This window comes from Topomyia yanbarensis, chromosome 2 (assembly GCF_030247195.1).
Source record: "Topomyia yanbarensis strain Yona2022 chromosome 2, ASM3024719v1, whole genome shotgun sequence".
Taxonomy (NCBI): domain Eukaryota; kingdom Metazoa; phylum Arthropoda; class Insecta; order Diptera; family Culicidae; genus Topomyia; species Topomyia yanbarensis.
This window is the reverse complement of record NC_080671.1, coordinates 103,867,337-103,881,869: the sequence shown is the minus strand read 5'-3', so window position 1 is coordinate 103,881,869 and position 14,533 is coordinate 103,867,337. Positions and strand designations below refer to the sequence as shown.

Here is a 14,533-nt window from a genome sequence, read left to right as displayed (position 1 = left end):
CAGCCACGTTTCGGTCAGAACAATAACATCATGATCAACATCCGAAGCAGCGACGAACAGCTCATCAATTTTTGTGCGTAGCCCTCTCACGTTCTGATAGTAGATTTTAAGATGTCCCTGCAAGTTTTGTCCTGACGGTTGAACGGTGGTAGATCGAGTGATTGTGGAAGCAAATGCCTGTAAATGGGGTGGGCTTTCAACGGGGGCAGCATCTGTATGTCCTACTTCGGAAGGACATATACATTCATTGTATTTACCTGAGGAATCGGATACAGGAATTCCATGTCCTTCGAGTTGGTCTGACTTGTTTAGAGCGTTGTTATCTGACCGGAAAAGGTTGATGTCGTGTCCTTCAAGTTCTGTGGTAGACGGGTGGGTGTCGGTGACGGAGTTGACCTGATCACGTATGTTGGCAGGCTGCAATGGTGGATCAAACTCAGGGGGCGCAGTATCTCGAGTAGCTTCGGGAGGACATATACCCTCTTTAGCTTTACCTGACCGGGAAAGGTCTCCGCCATAACATCCAAGTTCCATGGCAAACAGATGGGAGTCGGTGATGGAGTCAAGCTGATTTCGTTCGTTGGCAAGCTGCAATTGTAGACCAAATTCAGGGCGCGCAGTATCTCGAATAGCTTCGGGAGGACATATACCCTCCTTAGCTTTACCTGACCGGGAAAGGTCGCTGCTATAACATCTATGTTCCGTGTCAATCATATGGGCGTCGGTGGCAGATTCTTGCTGATTACATCGGTCGGAAAACTGGGCGGCTTCGCCGTGTTGCGCTAGTTGCTATGTACTGTAGTCAATAATACAGCGTGACATTCTAAGTCGAGTTTGATACAGGGGGCACTCAGAACTCCAAGAAGCATGATCAGTTGGCGTTTGATCTTCAGGATTTCTTGTCACATTTGCATTGTGACAATTAATGCATTTTTGGATATCTGAGACACACTCTTTGTGCTCATGCCCTTCGGCGCAAATCGGACAGCATGGGGACTTCTTGCATGTGGCAGCTCTATGGCCGTACTCCGAGCAGCGATAACAGCGGAGCACGTTTACACATTCAGAGATCTTGCAGCGCATCCAACCCAAGTTGACATGTTGTAGTTGCATCAGCTTTTCAAATGTTTTGGCATCAGTTTCAATAATGGCAGACATCGGGTTATCTGTGTGTTTTTCGTTTCGCACGATTCGTATCACCGTCAGATTGGCAGGCTGAGGAAAATTATTTTGCTGAATTAATTTTTCCACGAAGTTTTCCGCAGTGATGTCGTCAGTAAAACCAGCAACTTTTACTCTGGGTTTTAGAGCTTTCTGGACGTCGGCGTTATACTTCTCAGACAGATTCGCTTTCACTGTACTGAGCAATTTAAGCGCTGATTCACGAGAGTCACACCTAACAGTTGCTTCTCCATTGGGTCGGTAATATACCTCTTTGACACCCAATGAAACTGGGTCAAGCTTGCCTTGAATTTCCTGCTTTGTAACAGTCGCAACTTGCTGCTCGATTGGTTTAATGATGACTGTTCGCTCTCGCTTCACAATTGCATTGGACTTAGCTGGATGTGTTTCTGCAAAGTTACACAGGGGTGCGCTTTTGGGCGTATTCTCATTGCCAAGGTTATCACTGCTAGGTGGAACAGTCAAAAATCGACGTTTGCCCGACCGAAGTTGACCTACTTCCATGGAGTCGCAATTAGAGTTTGACTGTTTGTGCACCGGAAGATCACCTGCAGTCATGACGGCAGCTTTCCTCTTTCTAATTGATGCGGGGTGGCCCACATTGGCTTGAACGACATCAGCATATGATAGAACATTTAAGTTTTCGCCGGAGTTAACATTCACGGATCCTTGTTTGCTAGACTGGAAAAGGTCCGCAAGTTGCTGCTTGATCCCGCTTTCGATTCTACTCACGCTTTCATTCAACAACTTGTTGGTCAGCTCATGTTGTGCCTTTTGCAGTTCAGCAACCGCGCTCTGTAGTTCCCCGCATTTTTTCAGTACATCATTCAGGCAAGACTGTTTTTTACGACAGTCAAAACACACATATCGTAGCGCATTATTGCTTTTAAGGGCACTTGCACTAGCGGTATTGAGATCCGCACATTTCTCATGTAGGATGTGATCGCAGCCGCCGAAACAATACACACGATCACTTGCTGACGAAATTTTCAAGGCACACGCACTGCACAGCACAGTAGTCATATCTGACTATCGGTGTTTCACGCTCTTCTTCGCTTCGCCCCGCGACGGGCCAACGAAGCAATAGTAAGGCACTGATCACTGGTTGGCTTTTGTTGTGTCTGACCGGTGGCAATAGCAAAGCGTTTTATCGCTTTAGTTAAGCAGATTGCACTTTAAACGTTAATCAAACCGTATCACCTTACAGAAAACTTTTCCGCGCACCCGCTGGTGTCAATTTTGCGGCGGTAATTGATCTTTTTTCCCGATCGAAAATTGATTTAATTAGACCACAACAATTAACATCACCCGAACGAATTCAATCACGGACACTTTTGCAGCATTCATAATATAAATAACAAAAAAAATACTATATCAGATTTTTATTGGTGAGCTCGTGCGAAAACGCACTTTTTATTATTTAACACATTTTTCCGTACAACGAAGAGTTTCCGAGTTATCAGTGGTTGAAAAATGGTCCAATTCGTAAAATTCAAAAACTCATAACTTGAAAAAAAAAATCTATCGATTATTTTGTGCTAAGAATGAAAGAAATTTTTTACATACATTAAATATTTAACATTACTCAACTTTTCGTTCATCAAGATGCCATTTTTTCAGTTCGTGAAATAAACGAAACGAACTATTTACAATGCACGAAAATGCTTTGTTGCAGAAAACGAGTAATGATTTCGTTCATTGTATGATAATTTTCATTCCACCCAAGGATTTTTTTCAGTATAAACAAAAATGCACTTTGTTTTGTTTTTTTCCGATGGGCGTCAAATTCACAGAATAAAAATAGTGATAGAGGTAAAGAAATTGACCCAAACATGTTCATAATTTGTTCACGTCGCTCACCCTCACCACCTCTTTTCAATGCTTGGGCATTATTTTAGTTTGATATAACCGTATTGTTGAACTTTCTACCACAAAATGTTAATATATCTCGCTGTTTAAGATGAAGCACTGAAACATCGAAATGCCTAGCTGGTAGTGTTTCTTATTCGGACCTCAGGCGCATGATGGAATTTGTTTTCTGCAGAATGAGTTATTCACAATTATACTTAGATTAAATTGCCGCCCTGGTCAAACAGCACTCTTCGAAAGCTAAAACGTACTCGAGCAAAAACCCTACATGCGTACACAAATCGACGGAGTCCTCATTCGAAGCGCATGTTCACTTTAGCCAGTAATGAGCATTGTTGTTACAACAAGCTTCTGTACAAACGCTATGTAAACCGCATCCAGCAGAATAATCTACGCCGAAACCCGAAGGGCTTTTGGTCATTTGTCAACACGAAGCGAAAAAAAACTGGACTTCCATCAAGGATGCTTTATGACGGCGAAGAAGCTACGACAAAACTGTGGCGAAATGTACGCTGTTGCCAAATTCTTCTCGAGTGTTTTTTCAACTGACTCGCCAACCGCAATCGAACTCGAAAATGCCTCTCGTGACGTTCCTGCTTGAGCTGTTGATTTGGATGTGTTTACTGTCTCTGAACAAATGGTTATATCTGCAATCCTGAAAACCAAGTCATCTTATGCACCCGGCCTCAGTTTTATACCTTCAACTGTATTGTAAAAATGTTCGGACTTACTTGTAACACCACTTGCATATATTTTTAACCTATCGCTTCAGCAGCAAACGTTTCCTGAGGATTGGAAATGCTCAGTAATGTTCCCGGTATTCAAGAAAGGTGACAAACGCAACATAACGAACTATCGCGGAATCACTTCGCTAGGAGTAGAATCTAAAGTGTTTGAATCAATTATCAACGAGGCGTTATTTTCTGCTTGTCGACACTACATTAGTACATCTCAGCATGGATTTTTCCCAGGACGTTCCGTCGAGACGAATCTCGTCTGCTTTACGTCATTTTGCACGGAACAAATGTCTAAGAAATTGCAGGTGGATACTATTTACACTGATCTAAAGGCAGCTTTTGATAGAGTTAATCATGAGATACTGATAACAAAGCTTGATAAGCTAGGGTGTTCTACTAGATTCTGCCATTGGCTTCGATCCTACCTTGGGCACCGTGAAGTCGTTGCTCAAATTGGCGATATTGTTTCAGAATCCTTTTTCACCACTTCCGGAGTTCCTCAAGGTAGTACGCTAGATCCATTACTTTTTTCACCGTGCGTGAACGATGCGGTTTTCGTTCTAAGGCGTGGAGGAAAGTTGTTTTTTGCAATAGAAATTGGACTAAACCGATTTGCGCGTTAAGGGCACAAGACCTAATTTTAATTAGGTTTTGTTTTTTTTGTGTTTCGAATTCATCTCGTCAGTAGCTAGCACCATCTGGGTGTCTAGTTAGACGATGTATCTAAACTAGTACCCAAATTAGCACTAGTTATACACAAAAAATTCCAAACAGTTCACACGACATATGTGAACACCTAAAGCCACATGTCCCGAATGATGTCCCGGGAAGCAAATATAGCTCTGGTTTGCTGACGAGAAAGCGAAGACGAACTCTTGTCTTTTGGTTCAAGAAACCAAACGCTTGGTATTATGCAATAAAAATTGGACTAAACCGTTTTGCGCGTTAAGGGCACAAGACCTAATTTTAATTAAGTTTTGTTTTGTTTGTTTTTGACGTAGGACTTACGTCTTTCTCTACTATACTGGGTGTCATTTCAAAATTTGCAAAACGGATGCGTTACGTACACTTTGAACCTAAATAACTTTTCTCCTACTAAAGGAATTACTAATATTGTTTCATAAATCGAAAGGAAAACGTTCAACGCTTGCTATTGATACCTTGTTTGCTATGTTAAACTTGTTTAAAAAGTTCAAAAACTACTTTTAATGCGAGTCAACATTAATGCTAGAACCTATAAATATGGGTGTCACAGTTTTTCTTAAAGCCAGACGTATCTAAGCCACAGAGCAGAACGCACGTACGTGTGCTGCTCGACGAGAAGCTGCATTTGGACTGCCAACCAAATCATAGCTACTTCCTTATCGCTGCCAACCAAGAACTGTCGTCGCCCTGCGTGAAATTCATCGCTCTCAGAAGTGGACAGAGTTACTAATTCGCAAGCTGCGCTTCCAGTGCCTGGTCCGTGAGATTGCACAGCATTTCAAAACCGATCTACTCTTCCGGAGCTCAGCCGTTATGGCCCTCTAAGAAGCCAGCGAGACCTGCCTGGTTAGTTTGTTGGAAGATACCAATCTGTGCGCTATCCATACCAAGCGAATAATCATCATGCCGAGCGGGAAACGGCGAAATAATATTCACAACAAACGGTTCTTATTAGGACCACAAAATCGTTCTCAGAAGAACTACAATTGAAATTTCCAACAACTAATAAACTGACCAATTGGACGGAAGCAAGAAAATACCTACAAAAATTTGAGTCAGAAAAGTGACATTGACGGAAAAATTCTTCGATCGTTTCTAAGTGTTTGGCAGCTGAAGTTGCCGATTTGTTTTCCAACGTCAATTATTTGCGCTGTGCTGTACGGAACAAACAGATTTTTGCGCGATTCGTTGGGAAATAATCAAAACAATTGTGTAGTAGATTCCGTAGATTTTACCGTAAATTTTGATAGATTTTGTAAAAGCATTAATTAGCCTGCTTTGATTGGTGGTTTTTGCAAATCTTTCAAGAACATTAGTGAATGTGGCAACCCTGCTACTAAGCGAAAGCCTCTTTCAAAATTTTTGGAAAATATTCATAGCGAACAAACTGCTCTTTTCAATAAAATTGGCTAAGTTTGTATTAAAATTTTTGTTTTCAAGGTTTTTTTTCAGGAAACTAATAGCTTCCAAAAGCAACATTTTTTTAGAAATTGATGACGCAAAAATCAAAAAAATAGTTCGTTAAAATAGTCATTTTTAGTTGAAATACTCAAGACAAAAATTCGTTTTTGTGTTTGCGGAGTTTTCCGTGTACTTGTTAATTAATTATTTTGTTAAAGATATAGCACACAACTAGAGGTAGGGAGAACACAATCAAAATGAAGATTTTAAAATTTAGACCTTCCAGAAATTGTAGATGGCATAATTTTTAATCGGTTGATGCATTCAAATTTGTTAGCAATGCAACACGGAAAACCGATTCATCACAATTTCCACTAAAAAACTAGTTGAGTTTTTGGTTTCGTCTAGTTAATATTTGGGCGAACTAAGTTTTTGTTGAATACAATAATCCATCGCTGTTAGTTTGATGCTGTCAGTTTCAGTCTGGACACGAACGAAGCACAAAACATAAAAAGCCTACCTGAGCGACAGCTTGAAACGCTTGTCACAGCTTATAACGCTTGCTTTAGTCCAGACACAATTGCATATGAAGAATTCCACGAAGGTCCTTCCGAAAATCTAAAATCGTGACCGACCATCTTAGATTCCGATAAAACTTTACAGATTCAACCGGTATGGAATACTTAACATTTTCCACAGTCAATAAGATTATTTTGACTCAAGCGTAATTTTTTAAAAGGGCGTAAACATTTCTACGTGCAATCATTTCAAATTTTTTTTGTTCGATTGCACTATTTTATACAGTAAAACTATCTGAGAACGAGTTACAGGTAATGAATACTCCTGCACGAAAAAATATACACAAAAAAAATTTGTGTCATTTTTCACAAAAACAAAAATTTATGACAAAAATTTAAATTATAAAAAAACCCATTTTTTCTAAATCTTTATATTTTGTCAACAAATATCTAAAGAGAAACGAAACATTTTGAATGTGGTTTCGTGATGGAGAAATTATCAGCAAAAAAGTTTTTCTAACAATAACTTTATACATGTTCATACTAATTGACATACAAAACAATAATTTTATTACAGAATATAATTCTAAGTATCATTTTAATTTTTGATTTAACATTTAACAAATATCTTCCAAAATGCGACAGTTTTCGAGATATTTGGAATTTTGGTCCAACAAAAACAATTAATTCATGTAATTATGTCCTTTTTAAAAGTTATTCGCGTTACCCCATCATCAATTGGCAAAAGTCTAATGTTTATCGTTTTAAAGACATAAAATAAGCTTTTTCAGTGAATTTGGATCATGGAGAAGCTTTTAATAAAAAAGTTCTCCTAACAACAACTTTTGACAAATTTTTTAATTCATACTATTTGCAGTCAAAAGTACAATTTTGTTTTTGAATGATTCTAAACGCCATTTTAAATCAAAATGCTTATAACGAAAATTTTCTTAAATGTAGTAGTTCTCGAGATAGTTTAAATTTTGTTTTAACAACACAATTATTTTGTTTTATTACGACCTTTTCAGAAGTTATTCACGTTTCTCCATCAACAACAATTAGTTTTTCGTAAGGCCCATAAAATATCCTATAACCTTTCCCATTGACATCAAGGCGATATTGTAAACGATTTGAAAGCTATACAAAAACAACCAAAATATAATTCAACTATATAGTTTAATCATCAGATCCTATCAACCGAGGCAGAGGGAAGAGTACTTTTTAGTTATGAAGGAAGAGTAAGAGGGGATGGATATTCTAAAATTGATTAATTTAATTTATGGGCGGTTATAAATCAGCTATTTAATCAGTACGCACTTTTGCCCCGTGCTATGCGCACTCTTGGCCCGACCATGGGGCAAAAGCGCGCATTTTAGTATTCATAGGAAAATAATTATTTCTCAGATTACAAGCAAAACCAAGAGATATTTAGTATTACGTTTTGAAGATGTGTGATGAGAGTATTTATTTGTAATCGTGCCGATTTCTAGTGCTTTTATACCAATAGTTATTTTACGAAATTTTTAATTTTACGAAAATTGTTAGGTGCGCACTTTTACCCCACCTTACTCTACAGAGGAATACTTTTGGGGAATAAAAAGTGCTATTCTTTCAACCGAATTAACCTCACCAGGCATTGAAATTGTCGTTTGTCAAGTTCTAATCAAAGGCAAAGACCTTCGCATTGCTTCCATCTGCATTCCTCCTAGAGTTTCGGTAGGGCACCGAATGCGTCGTAGTATCACGCAATCCTTACCGGCACCGTGGCTAGTTCTTGGAGACTTTAACGCGAACGGTACGGTATGGGGCTGTCTTCATGATGATAATAGATCAACATTAATCCAAGATCTTTGCGACAATTTCAACATGATCATCTTAAACACGGGAGAAATGAGACGGATTCCTACACCACCAGCACGCACAAGCGCGTTGGATTTATCACTATGCACGACATCGCTACAGTTAGATTGCAGGTGGAAGGTGATCCCTGAACCCCACGGTAGCGATCATTTGCCTACCGTAATTTCAATTGCTAACGGTTCAAGATCATCGGAAACAATCAATGTCTCGTATGACCTCACACGGAACATTGATTGGAAGAGTTACGCGACCGCGATATCCGTTAAAATCGAATCCACTCAAGAACTTCCTCCGGAGGAAGAGTACAGGTTTTTGGCTGGCTTGATTCTCGACAGTGCGAATCAAGCTCAGACTAAACCAGTACCCAGCGCGAATACCCATGGACGGTCTCCCACCCTGTGGTGGGATAAAGAGTGCTCAGAGCTGTACGCGGAAAAGTCCACTGCATATAAGGCCTTCCGGGAAGACGGGTTACCCGCTAGCTATCTACAGTACGCGTCGTTAGAAAGGCGAATGAAGAGTCTAATGAAAGCCAAAAAACGTAGTTATTGGCGCCGGTTCGTCGACGGGTTAACGAGAGAAACAGCGATGAGCACTCTTTGGGGTACGGCTCGACGTATGCGTAACCGTAATAGTACCAACGAGAACGTGGAATATTCAAACCGTTGGATATTTGCTTTCGCCAAGAAGATCTGTCCGGACTCTGTCCCGGTACAGAAAACGTACCGCGCCGCGTCTCCTCACGATACCGCGAACGAAACACCGTTTTCGATGGTGGAGTTTTCACTTGCTCTCTTATCATGCAACAATAACGCCCCAGGGTTAGACAGAATCAAATTCAACTTGCTGAAGAATCTACCTGACACTGCAAAAAGGCGCTTGTTGAATTTATTTAACAAGTTTCTTGAGGGTAACATTGTCCCTCATGACTGGAGGCATCCAAAAACCAGGAAAACCAGCCTCCGACCACAACTCATATCGGCCGATTGCAGTGCTATCCTGTATTCGGAAGTTGTTCGAGAAAATGATTTTGTTTCGCCTCGATAATTGGGTTGAAGCAAATGGCTTACTGTCAGATACACAATTTGGATTCCGCAAAGGCAAAGGGACGAACGATTACCTTGCATTGCTTTCTACAGAAATCCAAATGGCCTATGCTAACAAAGAGCAGATGGCATCAGTCTTCTTGGATATTAAGGGGGCTTTTGACTCAGTTTCTATCAACATTCTGTCAAAGAAGCTGTACCAGCATGGTCTTTCACCGATTTTAAATAACTTTTTGCTAAACCTGTTGTCTGAAAAGCACATGCTCTTTTCGCATGGCGATTTAACTACATAGGTCTTCCCCAGGGCTCATGTTTAGGTCCCCTGCTCTACAATTTTTACGTGAATGACGTTGACGATTGTCTTGCCAATTCATGCACGCTAAGGCAACTTGCAGACGACGGGGTGGTCTCTGTTACAGGGCCCAAAGCTGCCGACTTGCAAGGACCATTACAAAATACCTTGGACAATTTGTCTGCTTGGGCTCTTCAGCTGGGTATTGAGTTCTCCACGCAGAAAACTGAGTTGGTTGTTTTTTCTAGGAAGCGTGAGCCGGCGCAACTCCAGCTTTTATTAATGGGTGCAGCGATCAACCAGGTTTTCACATTTAAATATCTCGGGGTCTGGTTCGACTCTAAAGGTACCTGGGGATGTCACATTAGGTATCTGAAACAGAAATGCCAACAAAGGATCAATTTTCTCCGAACAATAACTGGAACATGGTGGGGTGCTCACCCAGGAGACCTGATCAGGTTGTACCAAACAACGATATTGTCGGTGATGGAGTACGGGTGTTTCTGTTTCCGCTCCGCTGCGAACATACACTTCTTCAAACTGGAGAGAATCCAGTATCGTTGCTTGCGCATTGCCTTTGGTTGCATGCACTCGACCCATACGATGAGTCTCGAAGTGCTGGCGGGCGTTCTTCCACTAAAAAATCGATTTTGGGAACTCTCATATCGATTGCTCATCCGATGCGACATTCTGAACCCGTTGGTAATTCAAAATTTCGAGAGGCTCGTCGAGCTTAATTCTCAAACCCGTTTTATGTCCTTGTACTTCGACTACATGGCACAGAGCATCAATCCTTCTTCGTACAATCCCAACCGTGTCCGTTTCCTAGATACTTCTGATTCTACTGTATTCTTCGACACATCCATGAAGGAAGAGATTCGTGGAATCCCGGACCATATACGCCCGCAAGTGATCCCCAATATATTTTATGACAAATTCCGAGAAGTCGACTGTGACAAAATATTCTACACTGACGGATCAAATCTCGATGGGTCCACTGGCTTCGGTATCTTCAACAATACTATCACCGCTTCATTCAAGCTCAATGATCCTCCTTCAATTTGCTTCAACGAATTTTACAGTATTTATCATCAGAGGACACTCGACAGTTGGCAAAACTCGTGGAGCAATGGGGAACTTGAACGATGGCTACATTCGATTATCCCGAAGGTATCAACGAAGCCTTGGTTCAGAAGGGTGGATGTGGGTCGGGATTTCATACGTGTAATGTCCCGACTTATGTCTAACCACTACACCTTGGACGCGCATTTGCGGCGTATTGGGCTTGCGGAGAGTAGTCTGTGCGCCTGTGACGAGGGCTATCACGACATCGAGCATGTTGTCTGGGTATGCGCCGGGTATTGTGGCGCCAGATCAAAGTTAAAGGGGGGGGGCGGTCCCGAGGAAGACCGCCCGATGTTCCAGTTCCTGGCAAGTTGCGATCTTCCCTATATGTCTCTCGTCTACATTTTTATTAAAACGACAAATATCCCAATCTAGCCCATATCCTTTATTTCTCGTTTTTAGAAGTTTCCTGCCCTTCCTTTTGGAGCACCAGAGTGCCACTATGTGACAGCCGTCACCTTTACAATGCCTGCATAAAATGAATTCAAAGGGAGAGCAGGTCGATGGTATGATTACTTTTGAAGTTTTCTACGCCGTCAGCCCGATCCTAGCCATCTACCATCTACCTCTAACTGACGCTCTAACTCATGTCACTGTTCTTCTCTTTACCTGAAAGTTGCATGTTTTGTTCTTCTTTCCCTGTCATCGTGCTCGCCTACCCCCCCCCCCCCCCCCTGTTCCTGATACAACTCCTGGTGCTGTTACAAAAACCAATTTGTATTATATTCCTAGTTTTTATATAGCCTTGAACCTGTGCCTAAACGAACAGTCAGCACAACTCAACACCCTCCCTGGCAATCAACAGTGCTTAGACGATTAAAAACTGCCAAACGAGCCGCATTCAAAAAGTTCTCGAAGCATAAGACACTTGCATTACGAAACCACTACTTTCAACTCAACCACGAATACAAACAGCAAAGCAGACGTGCCTTTTTTAAATATCAGCGAAACGTTGAACGTCAACTGAAATCCAAGCCCAAGTCGTTTTGGAAATATGTGAACGAGCAGCGAAAAGAATCCGGGTTACCATCTTGTATGTCATTAAATGGAGTTTTAGGCACCGACACTAAGAAAATTTGCCAATTGTTTTCCGACAAATTTTCAAGCGTTTTTTCCAACGAGCGCTTGCCACCACAACAAGTCGCTGCCGCCGCTAATTTAACTAACCTGCTCTCGTTCACAACATATGTACTCGATGGATTCGCTGACGGATTGCAAACCGATGCTATTTACATGGATTTATCTGCGGCCTTCGACAAAATCAATCATGATATCGCAATAGCGAAGCTGGACAAACTCGGTATTCATGGACAACTTCTGCGCTGGTTTCGTTCCTACCTCGATGGAAGGCAACTCCAAATCAGCATTAAGGACTGTCTATCTGCACCATTCTTCGCTACATCTGGCATACCACAAGGAAGCCATCTCGGTCCAGTAATATTCCTCCTCTACTTTAATGACGTGAATATCACATTACAAGGACCCCGCCTTTCTTTCGCCGACGACATGAAAATTTTTCTACAAATACGGGATTAAACCGATGCCGAGTTTCTTCAGAGTGAATTGGAGAGCTTTAGTACGTGGTGTGATCGAAACAGAATGGTTTTAAACCAGAGTAAATGCTCAGTCGTTACGTTAACGCGGAAACGCCATCCGATTCAGTTTAACTACCATTTCGACTCGAGTATTCCAAGACACTTTCCGTTAAGGATTTCAGAGTCATCATGGATTCGGCACTAACGTTCAAACCACATACATCATCCATTGTGGATAAGGCATCAAGACAGTTTGGGTTCATCGAATAGCGAACTTTAGGACTGTTTACTGTTTAAAATCTCTCTATTGTGCGCTGGTTCGCTCAACACTGGAATATTGTTCTGCTGTTTGGAACCCTTACTACCAGAACGGTGTCGACAGAATCGAGGCCGTCCAACACCGGTTCAAACGCTTTGCACTCCGACATCTTCCTTGGCAAAACAGATTTCAGCTGCCGAGCTACGAAAACCGTTGTGAGTTAACACAGCTCGATACTCTAAGCATCCGGAGGGACTGCTCTCGAGCCCTGTTCGTCTCGGACTTACTGTCTTCCAGGGTGGATTGCCCTACAATCCTCGGACGCCTCGATCTTCAAGCTCGCGTTCGAGCTCTGCGCAATAACTCTCTTCTGCGAGTCCCGTTCAGGAGAACTAACTATGGGCGCCAGAGCGCTGTTACCGGACTCCAGCGTGTGTTTAACAGTGTGGCGACGGCGTTTGACTTCAACCTGACAAGGAATTCGATAAAAACTAAAATAATTCGTATTCTGAAATGTAATTAGTTTAAGTAACCACCATTGGGGACAAGGGGTCTGTTGGTGACGGTACAACAAATAAACTAAACTAAACCTTTTCTTTTTTTTCATTTCCCATCTTGTAGATCTAATTGTATTCCTAGTTTTAAGATAGCTGTGAAATTTCTCCTAAAAGTTTGTTCCCCTTCTTGTATATTAATCTACATTCCTAGTCTTAAGATAGCTGTAAATTTTTGTAAAAAATAATTATTGTTGAATATTGTATATTGAATCGTATTTTTAGTTTAAGATATTTGTAAAAAATGTTCCTCTTGTGCATTGTAACCTCTTAAATTTTAGATATTCAAAATGTAAAAAAAAGAATTTGGCACCGCCAAACTAAAGCATTTGTGCCTATTAAATAAACGCACTGAATAAAAAAAAATCATAAAGCTGGTCTTAGAACTATGGGTTTTTGGTTTTTCTCGAATTCTCATTTGAACAAGTTCGTACTTATGACCTACACATGTTTTTTTGACTACATTATGACCTTCCGAAAGATCTGGAATATCAGTGAAAGTGACCAATTCATGAACCTTCTCGCAGAGTTTTGAAAAAATTTAAATTATTATTCGCATAAATTCGTACTTATGACTAGGATATGGACCCTATTCGTATCGTTCCAGAAGATCCGGAACTGGCTCTGGAAGTCTATGGTTTCCTCGAAAGTTTTTGTTTAAATTATTATTACAAAGAAATTGTATTTGTGACCGGAACAAAGACCCTATTTGTGAACTGGCCTAATCCTACGCCGGATCATCCGAAAGGTCAATGGGTCTCTGTCCCAGTCACAAGTACGAAGTTATGCGAATGATATACCCTTATATGTTTTCGAAAATATCGCAGAGCTCTAGGACAAGGTTCATAATTGACCAGCTGCGCGGATGTTCCAAATCTTCCGGAAAGTCAATTTTCCAGTTATAACTACGATTTTTTGCCAAAGCAACAGAAATTTTTGAAAAAAACTATGGAACTGGATTCAAGAAATGACCAATTATACAGATGTTTCGGATCGCCCGGGTAATTTTCACGTAGAATCCAAGGTCAATAGTTGAGTCACAGTGTCAATATCATTTTAGACGAGATTTCATATAAACTTTCAAGCTTATTGCAAATTTTTGGGATCAGTTTCATTGATTGACCACATTGTCCCCTGTTCAACATTATGAGATATACAATTATTCCGCCGGAATCGGCATCGAAATCGAAATCCGGAACGTCCAGGATCGGTCGTATCATGTACAAATTTGGTGTATATATATATTCTGATTTTTGTTTTTATTGTGTTTATTATTAGTATTTTGTCAATGAACCTGTGCTTTATGATGACTGTTCTGCATCTATGTATGCCAAACATGACCCCATTCGGCACCGATTCCCACTAGCCAACCTGGTCAAAAACGGTAATATTTACCAGAAACTGAAAATCGAAACTCTGACACACAATTTGGATATAGGTATTTGACTGA

At 40.9% G+C, this 14,533-nt stretch overlaps 1 protein-coding gene across 7 annotated transcripts in view; it reads right to left on the bottom strand.

Annotated features, from left to right (window-relative positions):
• LOC131679053 (uncharacterized) overlaps nt 1-14,533 on the bottom strand; it is a 402,206-nt gene that overhangs the window by 165,803 nt on the left and 221,870 nt on the right. The gene's annotated exons all lie outside the window — the stretch shown is intronic.